Source organism: Lactuca serriola, chromosome 8 (genome assembly GCF_051521515.1).
Source record: "Lactuca serriola cultivar US96UC23 chromosome 8, Lser_US96UC23_V15, whole genome shotgun sequence".
In the NCBI taxonomy this organism is placed as follows: Eukaryota; Viridiplantae; Streptophyta; class Magnoliopsida; order Asterales; family Asteraceae; genus Lactuca; species Lactuca serriola.
The window spans coordinates 51450428-51460377 of NC_136415.1; the positions used below are offsets into that span (position 1 = coordinate 51450428).

The 9950-nt window shown below is 36.9% G+C and overlaps 1 pseudogene across 1 annotated transcript; it reads right to left on the reverse strand.

Moving 5' to 3' along the window:
* Nucleotides 1-3153: 3153 nt before the first annotated feature.
* LOC145066893 (CDK5RAP3 protein homolog) lies at nt 3154-9222 on the reverse strand (annotated as a pseudogene). The gene is made up of 7 exons (XR_013688805.1): nt 9135-9222; nt 9033-9055; nt 8640-8912; nt 8178-8423; nt 4321-4560; nt 3735-4240; nt 3154-3661 (listed from the first exon to the last, which is right to left on the reverse strand). The product of XR_013688805.1 is annotated as a CDK5RAP3 protein homolog (transcript).
* Nucleotides 9223-9950: the final 728 nt, after the last annotated feature.

Genomic DNA, 9950 nt, shown 5'->3' on the forward strand with positions numbered 1-9950 from the left:
TTCCGATTTTATGATAACAGGATCCGTGCACCAGTTGCCATTAATCATGAAGCCATTTATGTGATTTCTCCTGTTATTGTTGTTGATGAACCCATGAAACAGTCTGGAGTTCTCATCCCCGTCTATCGCCGACCGTATCTTTGATTTCTGTTTTGCATCCATCACCCCCATCTTTTCCATTTCAATTATGTCCTTGTAGCCCAGCCTTCGAGTTTCAAGTTCTTCATCTGATAGTAGCCTACTCTCCGCCTCCATGTCCAATTTATGAACAACTTCTTTTATTCTCTTTAGTTCCGCTTCTTCCTTGGAATGATCAGCCCTTCGCCACACACGAATCGCCTGTTTAATGCATTTCAATTTAGCATTCATATATAAGTCTGGTGTTCCGTATCCAATGAAGTTGTTCCAGGCACTAATGAAAACCTTCTCGAACCCAACTATCGATAGCCACGAGTTAAACATTTTGAATGGAGGAGGCCCAAAATCACACCATGAAGTAGAAAGAAGAATAGGGCAGTGATCAGATATCTCCCTGGGTAAAGCTGTAACTGTTGCAGATGGTGCGAGATCGATGAATTTTGGAGAAACAAGAAAGCGGTCCAACTTGCTTAATTTGAGATCACCATTGTGGAAATAAGTAAAACGATGCCCACCCATCTTTATGTCAATGAGACCATTTTCATGTATAAAGTTATTGAAATCACTTGCTGATCTTGCACAAAAAACCGAATTGAACCGTTCATCAGGTCTACGAACCACATTAAAATCCCCCATCAATACCCAAATACCTCCTTTGTTCTGTTTTAAAATTGATAGTTCTTCCCACAAGGTTGCCTTTTCTGAATCAGACTGCGAACCATAAATGTTTGCGAAGAAAATTGGTTCATATACTCCAATCCAACGCCCCATCGTAAAAATGAAATGTCGGTTTGTAATTGATTCCACCTGAATAAACACCCTATTATCCCACATGTTGATCAACCTTCCTGATCTTCCTGTAGCATTTATCCGAACAGATTCGACATCACCAGAACCCCAACACAAGGGCACGTCAATATATTCAGCATCGAGAATTTGAGTTTCTTGAATAGCCAAGAAAGAAATTTTGTGTTGTGAACGAAGCCTCCTAACCCACTGAACTTTGTAGTCTTCTCTGATTCCCCTAACATTCATGGATAAAAAATTCATTCTAAACCAACCTTCTCGCCGGAGTTGCCAAGAATTGCCCTAAGCATTGGGTTCTTTGCATCAATGTTGAATCCAATCATGTTGCCAATTGTTGCCACGACCTCAGATTCATTAGCAGAAAATTGATTAGTGGTTTTTGTCACACCCCAAAACCGAGAACGGCGGAAACGTTCTGGGGCGGAGGACGTCATGTAATGTATCATAATAATGTAAAGTAGTAAACAAGCAACAACATCATCCATTGCATTAATAGTATAATTTTAATTACAAGTGTGTTCTTTCATAATATACAACAGTATAATTTTAATTACAAGTGTGTTCTTTCATAATATACAACAATAAAATGAATAATCAGAAAATAAGACGAGTCTGGACTGCTCCGTCTTCACAAGACCTAGTCGTCGTACCTGTCTATTTGTGACCTGAGAATACAAGTTATATTGAAAGCGAGTATCAGCCAAAAAGCGGGTGAATTCATAAGTATTAATGTGTATTTGATTTGTAAAACTTTTAATGAAAGACTTGACATTGTTCTGAAAGAAAGTTCGTATAAGTGTGGAAATGTTTGTAAATAATTGAAAGTGTTTGGTAAACCTTAGAAATCCCTATGATTCCTATTAGTATAAATGAAATCTTCTACCAAGACCTAACTGTTTTGAAAGTAGTTTGACGCCGCTTTTTTTGCTTTATTTCTTCCAACGGGCCGACGAAGAGGTTGGTCGTTTTCAAGATCTATCGGATCGTCGTTGATGTCGATGTGTGTTCGGCCGTCCGATTGTTGAGAAGTTCCATCGGGGTTTCTCGAACGCTTTGAACCGGAAGATTGGGAACTTCCTTCCGTTTGCTCTTTCCATTTTGGGGCGTCTTTCAATTTTAGCCACGGTTTCATATACGGAAAAGCTTTGCGTGTTGGCGTTGTTTTTTCAAATTGGTCCATGGCCGCCTTGAAAACATCAAATCGTTCGAGCCGCTTTTGCGTATGTTTAGGAGGTTGTTGTAGATTCCTCCAAACTCGGTGCATTTTAGTCGAATATCTCGTCATTTCGACGTAATTTGATCGGCATTTCGATAGTGTTATGGATATGTTTGGCGATAAATTTGATTGATATGTGCAACTTCAAGAAACGAAGGCCGAGGTGATGACTCGGATGGAACAAAAAATGATCGAAGCACAAACATCATTTCAAGAGGCACAAGAGACACTCCAAACAAAAACCGATATGGAAATCTTGAAAATGAAAGCGGACGACCTTGAGGGCGAAGACTTGGAACTTTTCCAAGCAATGAAAGAGTCGGTTCGAGCCCGACGTAGGCGTAGAGGTAGTTTCTTTTATTTATGGTTGGAATTTTTAGTTTTTTTTTAATGTTTTTTTTTATTTTTTTTTAAATTTAACTAATGTAATTTTTATTTTTATTGTTATTTTATTTTTATTTTTTAATTTCAATTAATGTAGTTTTTATTTAATGAAATTTGGTATTTTAATTTAATGGAAAAACTAGTATTAAAAAAATGATTTTAATGTATTTTTGAATTAAATTTAAATAAAAAAATGAGGTGGAGTGGTGTGTTTAGTGGTAAATATTTCATGTTAATGGTAGTGGAATGTAGTGCTGATGTGACACCCACCACATATGTGGTATGTGGTGGGTATAACGGATGGTCTTAGAAATAAACAGGGAACATGATGTTAATTGGAGTGCTTGTTCTTGAGACAAAAAAAATTACCAGACACAGAAACCAATAACAGGAACAAGAACACAAGCTTCAAAGTTTACTCCATGTTTTCAACTATATTAAAACAAAATCAAAGCAGTTACTTTTAATCAGCCACAGTCATTTCTTATGCCTCATATAAATATAAGAGTAATTTGATATTCGTGGTATACCAAATCTTCGGTAAGATCTTTTATCAAAATTAAATGGCAAAAATAAAGAATTGATTATCTATCCAAATATAGCAAAAATTAAGAATAGAAATTTCATAACTAAAAATGTTAATACATAAAAGAAGAAATCAATAATATCTTTGTGGTTAATTTGTTGCTATGTTAGTCTGTTAGAATTAAATTTCCAAACGAACAGGAATCCTAACCCCTTAACGGCTTAACCTAATGAGCAATGAGTTACAACACTCATGGACTTACCGAGGTAAATGAATTTTGAAGTTCCATGCGTTTGATAGTTGAATCTTTTAACCCCTCTTTCAATTTCGCTTCATGATGCTTTTTTTCTTCAAGCGTACTGACTAATCTTTCAAGAAATTTGAACATTGACCAATGGTCAAAACTCAAAACTATGTATACTTTTAAAGAAAAGTTATGTAGCTGAAGAGACATTTGATAACATTGACTGGATGGCATCAGAAGCGTACTTCTGTAACACAAATGGAGCTACTGCTTCAACTTGATGTTTTAATGACAATGTCTCTGTATTTGTTAATTCCATGATTCTTTGATTCAGAAACGCTTTAATCTGACACCAAAAACGTAATTTACTCAACACTTAATGTGGAAAATATAAAGAAAAGAGCAATTTAATATAATACCTCAAACAGATCATCAACAATCCTACTCATGTACTCTGTCTCCAGAAGCCGACTCCTAACTTTGATTCCTTGACTTTCATTAAAATATTCATCCCTAATGGCATTACATCTATCAAGGCACTATTTTGAGTTGATACGTCTTCAAGATTCTCAACACCAATATCCCAAGAGATTTTTGATACCATTTTTTCTTTATTAGTCTCATCAGATTCCATTCCATCTTTTAAAGAACTTTCTGGAATCTCACTGGCATCAACAACTTCATAGGCACAAAAATCCATCACTCGAATCCTCCACAGTCCCAATATCCCAACCACTCTGTGAGCTATCCAAAATAATATCCCAATCAATACTATCACCTGCAACATCACCTTCAAAACTTATCTCATTGTTAGAACTTCTTTCAGCATAACATAAGCAAACACTTCAGAAGCTGCAGAAACTTCAAGAGGCAAAGGGTTGTCAATGATATCCCTTAGATTTGGCAATACAGTCTCCAGATCTTTCTGTCAATGAAACAATTAACTTTTTGTTAAATGTTATAAAGTATAAACCAATAAATGAACGAAATTTTATATGAACTTACATCCTATTCTGTGTGAGCATCTTTAACAAAATTGGAATAGAATTCGATTGCTTGTGAAACGGAATCACAGTTCAAAACTTGAAGCATTTTGCTAAATGTGTCGGGCAATGAAGTTGTTGCAGTTTCTAGTAGTTCCAGCTTCACATTGATTCCCTGCAATCCTAACTCATGGCAGGCTTCTGCATACTTAGCAGCTGAGAGAGCAGCATTCCTTTTGATATCAACTTCCTTTCGTTCTAGCTAAAAAAAAACCACCGTCAAAACAATTCCCAGATCAGTAAGAACATAATTCGAATCAAAAACCCAATTGATAAATGGAAGGATATACAGAAGAAATTAGGGCTTAGATAATTAAAATCGAAAGTTGAATTCTCAAATAGTCTAAAATTGAACTCTCAAGCAGTCAAAAATTCGATTAAGGGCCATCGTCTAATCAGAAGAAAATTCTAAAAGCAGCAAAATGAAACGGATTGTGTGACGGCGAAGCAAAGGAGGGAAGTACCTTGTGTAGAGGGAAGCAATCGGTAGTGTACTAACCCAACAGAGAGATAAACTAACCCCATGACTGATATGAGTTGGTCGGTCCAATTGTGGGTTGGTCGGATTCTTTGATAGCAGTTCGTTAACGACATCAGTGTGCCCTTTTGGATGCAATCAGGAGGAGATGTAGGGAAACGGTGGAGGACACCGTTGTCAAGATCATGTTTTGGCAAAATCAGGCGGTGATGCAGTAGGTGTAAACACTTTATTAGCAGATGGGGGGAAACTCTTGTGATGGTGAAGCTGTTGAGGATGAGAATCTCGGGATCCTAAGCTTCCAAACACTACCGTCTACACACGTCTAGTGCTAAATCAACGATTTGATATCGTCGAACTCATCGGAACAGGAAAATGGAAGCACAACTGTGAGACGGTCGGCGGTCGACTGTGGGGAAGGCGGAGGAGACGTCGAGTTGGAGGCGGCTAGACAGTTTCTCGAAGAACATATGTTCATCAGTAGAGTTAGCCCTTTTTTTCAATTGAGGCAGAGGGAGATCGAGGCGGTGGTGGTCGTCTGATTAAAAGGATACGCAGCAGAAAGAGCGATGGAAAGTCCTAGAACGTTAAAAGGATCGAATAAAGCTTTTCTAGGCGGTGGACGGTGGAAGGATCAAAGTGTTCCAAAGAACGAAGCGGTGGACACTGGCACCAGAAAAGGAACACGTGGATGCAGGGGCAGACGTCATGACACATGTAATCCATCATAGAAAAAATAACTGCATAAATAGGTAAACCAAAAAAAAAAAAAAAATTAAAAAAAAAAAAAGAAATAGACAGAAAATAATAAAAAAGAAATTTTGATTTTGGTCCAATCACAACAAAGACCTGTTCAACTGGTCCTTCTAAATTAGTATGTATATATAATGATAATTTAAGTTCAATAAAAGAAAAATAAATGAAATAAGTTAGATAATTTGTAATTAAAAATTATATAATTAACAAAAATGATATATTTATAAAATTGGTTACCGGTCTATTTTTCCAAACCGGTATCATTCGGTCTTGGACCCGTCTCGAAATGGTCCAGTCTTTCTTGGATCGGTTCGGGACGGTCTCGAGCCGGTCTTTTTTCAGTTTGGTCTTTTTTAGGACCGGTTTTTTCCAGCCCGTTCTTGTTTTAGATCGCTTCACTCTCCGTCTTTTTTTGGGTCCAGTCCGAGACCTTTTTGTACAGGTCTAGCTTCCCTCCTATGTAGGCTCAACAGAAGAAAGTATATACTAACAATTGGTGGGACGGACCGACGGAGTTGATTGGGGTGTTGGTTGTGTGGGGGTCCTTTTTATTAAATAATAACAAATGAATAGAAATAAATTAAGATACAATTTTGAAAAGTTTGTTTAAGGTAAAAATAATCATCTTTTATATAAAAGGGGTAAATAGCCAAGAAAACATTATTATAAGACCATCTCCAATCCATTCTTTTTCCTCTAAAATTGGAGTAAATAGTGTTTCATCTCTAACCCTAATCCATTTTTTACCCCAAACAAATATACCTATTATATTTCATTTTTGAAAAAAAACATCATAAATGGTCCCTGTGTTTTCCCAGATTCTGAAGTTTAGTCCCCGTGGTTTAAAACTCTCATAAATGGTCCCTGTATTTTCAAAACTTTTGACAGATGGTCCTTATCCCTCACACCGTTAGAACCCCACCGTTAACCCTTATGTCATTAAAATAATGTAAGGAAAAATCGGTCTTTTCACTTGTGCCCTTTAGGGGTGTCAAACGGGTAAAATTTCCGTGTTTCGGGTAGCACGGTTCGGGTAGAACGGGTATTTCCTTAAGAAAATAATACACGATACCCGACCTATATTGTAATTCGGGTTTTCGGGTTTCGGGTATTCGGGTTTGAGGTCGGGTCGTGTAATTATCGGGTATACCCAAAAATTTCTTAAATGACACTTATTGATAATTTTTTATTTTTTTATTTTTATATGTTGGTTGGTTTAATAAATAATTGGGTAGAAAAATACTTCATACAATTAACATGCACATATATAATAACAATACAAATCATTATAATATGTTATGTACTTTTTTAATTCCATTATGTACGATAGTGAGAAACTGAGAATAGTGATGACGGTTCAGGACTTCAGCTTCAGTGTCGTATTCCTTTTGCAAGTTTGCGTCGACTGTCGAGCCGTCGTTCATAAGAAGGAAACGAAGGGTTTTGTTTTATTTGAAGTGTACGTATGTGACTGCATTGTATATTTGGTATTATTTAAAAAACGAATTCGGGTATTCGGGTATACCCGGAAATAAATATTCATACCTAAAACCCGACCTATATTATTTTCGGGTTAACCTATTACCCGAATGTTCATACCCGTTACCCGTTCTACCCGACCCATTCTACCCGAATTCGGAACGGTTCGGGTGGGTAGAACGGGTTTCGGGTTTTTTCGACAGGTCTAGTGCCCTCTTCGTTATAACCAAATGCATGTCCATATTTTGAAAACCCTTCTCGCACCCCCCCCCCTCTTCTACTCTCACTCTACTGTGCATCCAATTGCAAAAACGAATTCTGCGAGTGTCGAAGATGGCGATTTGTAGATGTGGAATGGAAACAACGAAGTTGACCTCATGGACGGATCATAACCCAGGAAGGCAATTTTTGAATTGCTCAAGATGTGGGTTCGTACGGTGGGTTGACCCACCGATGTGTGCAATGGCATTGGTGGTGATTCCAGGTTTGATAAGATCAATGAATCGATTGGAAGAGAGGGTTGCGATTGCAAGTGTAGGACTGTGGAACTACCGACTGATGTTGTTATGTTCATGGATGTTTTTTTTTGGTTTTATTTTAACCGGTAAGGATTTGGATGGTAATAGGATGGGGGGTTTTGGTTTCTTTTGTACGCATCTAACTAGTTCATGGGGTTTTGGATTGTGATGGAATGGGTATTTTTGGTTTCATTTTGTTGTATGAAGTGTAAAACATTAAGTTAATGGAAATGATGATTATGTATTTTATTATAAATCAGTGGTTTTGATGTGCATTTTCGTGTGATACATTGTTATAACTGCATCTTGCAAATGGTTAGGAATGGTATTTCAAATCTACATTGTTATACATGCATCTTTTTGAGAAAGGTTTGGAGAGGGTAATTCATAAGCAAAATGTTGATAAAATCATTACAAGTCTGTGTTTAACCCATACAAACATGAGACTTACTTTCAACATACTTATTGATGGAAGGTCTTAACCCATACAAACATTACAAAAGACCTAATTACCATAATTTAAACAACCAAACCATAATTTAAGTTTCAAAAGACCTAACTACCCAAACATCCAACTAACTACTTAACATAATTGCCTAAATTACCCTTTCCCTTTCCTTGTGTCTTCCCTTTTGCCCGTGTCTTCCCTTTTCCTTGTGTCTTCCCCTTTGATCCAACTTCACCAATGCCTCCCTGCCCTTTACATGTCCTGGAATTGTGCTCCTTCTTATGACACTTTGAACAAGTGGTTGCAAGAAATTTCCTGCTCAATTTAGTGTTTTGGCAGTTGGGCTCATGAACACCTCTCCTTCTCTTCTTTTTTGGCCTCCCAACCTACACATATGTATTTATTATATTTAAAACATTAACATACATGCTGGCATTAAAAATACATATCTAGCCTAGTTGACATAACAACCTGTGTGTGATGTTTGGTGGAGTTAAAATGAATGGACAATCACTTTTTGGCCACATTGAACGACCATTTATTGGATCAATTTTGTTCAGATACATGTCTCTCCATGTTGATAACTTATAGCAAGGATGGACCCAATCCTCAACATCAGGGGCATCTTCTCCATTTTCAATTTTGTTCCATATAGTAGAAACAGCATGCCTACATGGAAAACCTGTAATCTCCCAGAACCTACAAGTGCAACTTCTTTCATTTAGGTTCACCACATACTGATATTGCCATGTGGTTGCAACTTGGTACTTTCCTGTCCCATTATACTTAGCTACATACTTTGCTGCTTCAGTCTTAATCTCCTTTAAAATTATAGTTGTAGTAGTACATAGTTCCCTTTGACACTTATCTATTTCCTTTTGCACAACACACAATCTCTTCATGAGATACTCTCTAATATACTCTAAGCAGGTGATGATTGGTTTATCCCTACCTTCCTATATCTTAGCATTGAATACCTAACAAAGATTATTCACCAAAAAATCAGTGTACATCCTACCTATGAAAAACATATTCAAAAAGAGAAATTACAAATTTTATATTAAAACATAAAACTCGACAACTTCTAAATGACATACCACTGAAGTGAGATTTAGACCATGTCTCTACAGGAATCTTACACAACCAAGCATGATCTTTATCATTCATTTTCTTCAACTCATCCATTGCATATTTAAAGTGATTTAATGTTGTTGCTCTACCATATTCCCAAACCAAGTCACTCAACTCTTTTTCCTTTCCATTGTTTCTTCAAATTCTCCTGAATATGCCTCAAACAAAACCTATGTTCTGCATTGGGGAATACCTTTGCAACTGCTGGTATTATCCCCTTAACAAATGCAAATACAGTCAATTTCATTTATAAAAATAGAAAGAAGGTAAACTATCATGAGAAATAATTAGGTAAAACATACCTTTTGTCTATCAGAAATTAAGGTAAATTTTGAATTTGCTCCCAATGCCAAGCCTTCTCCTAACAGTTCCATGAACCAGGTCCAAGAACTAGTTGTCTCAACCTCTTCCATTGCATATGTTACAGGGTATATTCCATCATTTGAGTCTATACCCACAGCAGTTAGTACCTGCCCAGGATATGGGCCTTTCAAGAATGTACCATCAACTCCCAGGAAATCCCTTAACCCAACTTTGAATCCCAACTTCAATGCACCTAGACATACATATATTCTTCTAAAAGTTCTTGTAGTAGTCGACAAGCATGGCTCAGGATACACATCTATCCTAATAGTTGAACCAGGATTAGTGTTTAGCAGTTCCAAAGCATAATCCCTCAGATACCCATATTGAAGTTGGTAGTCCCCACTAATCACACGTTCAGCCATTTGCTTTGCCCTACAAACATTTTGAACTGACATACCAAGCTCCAACTTCTTACA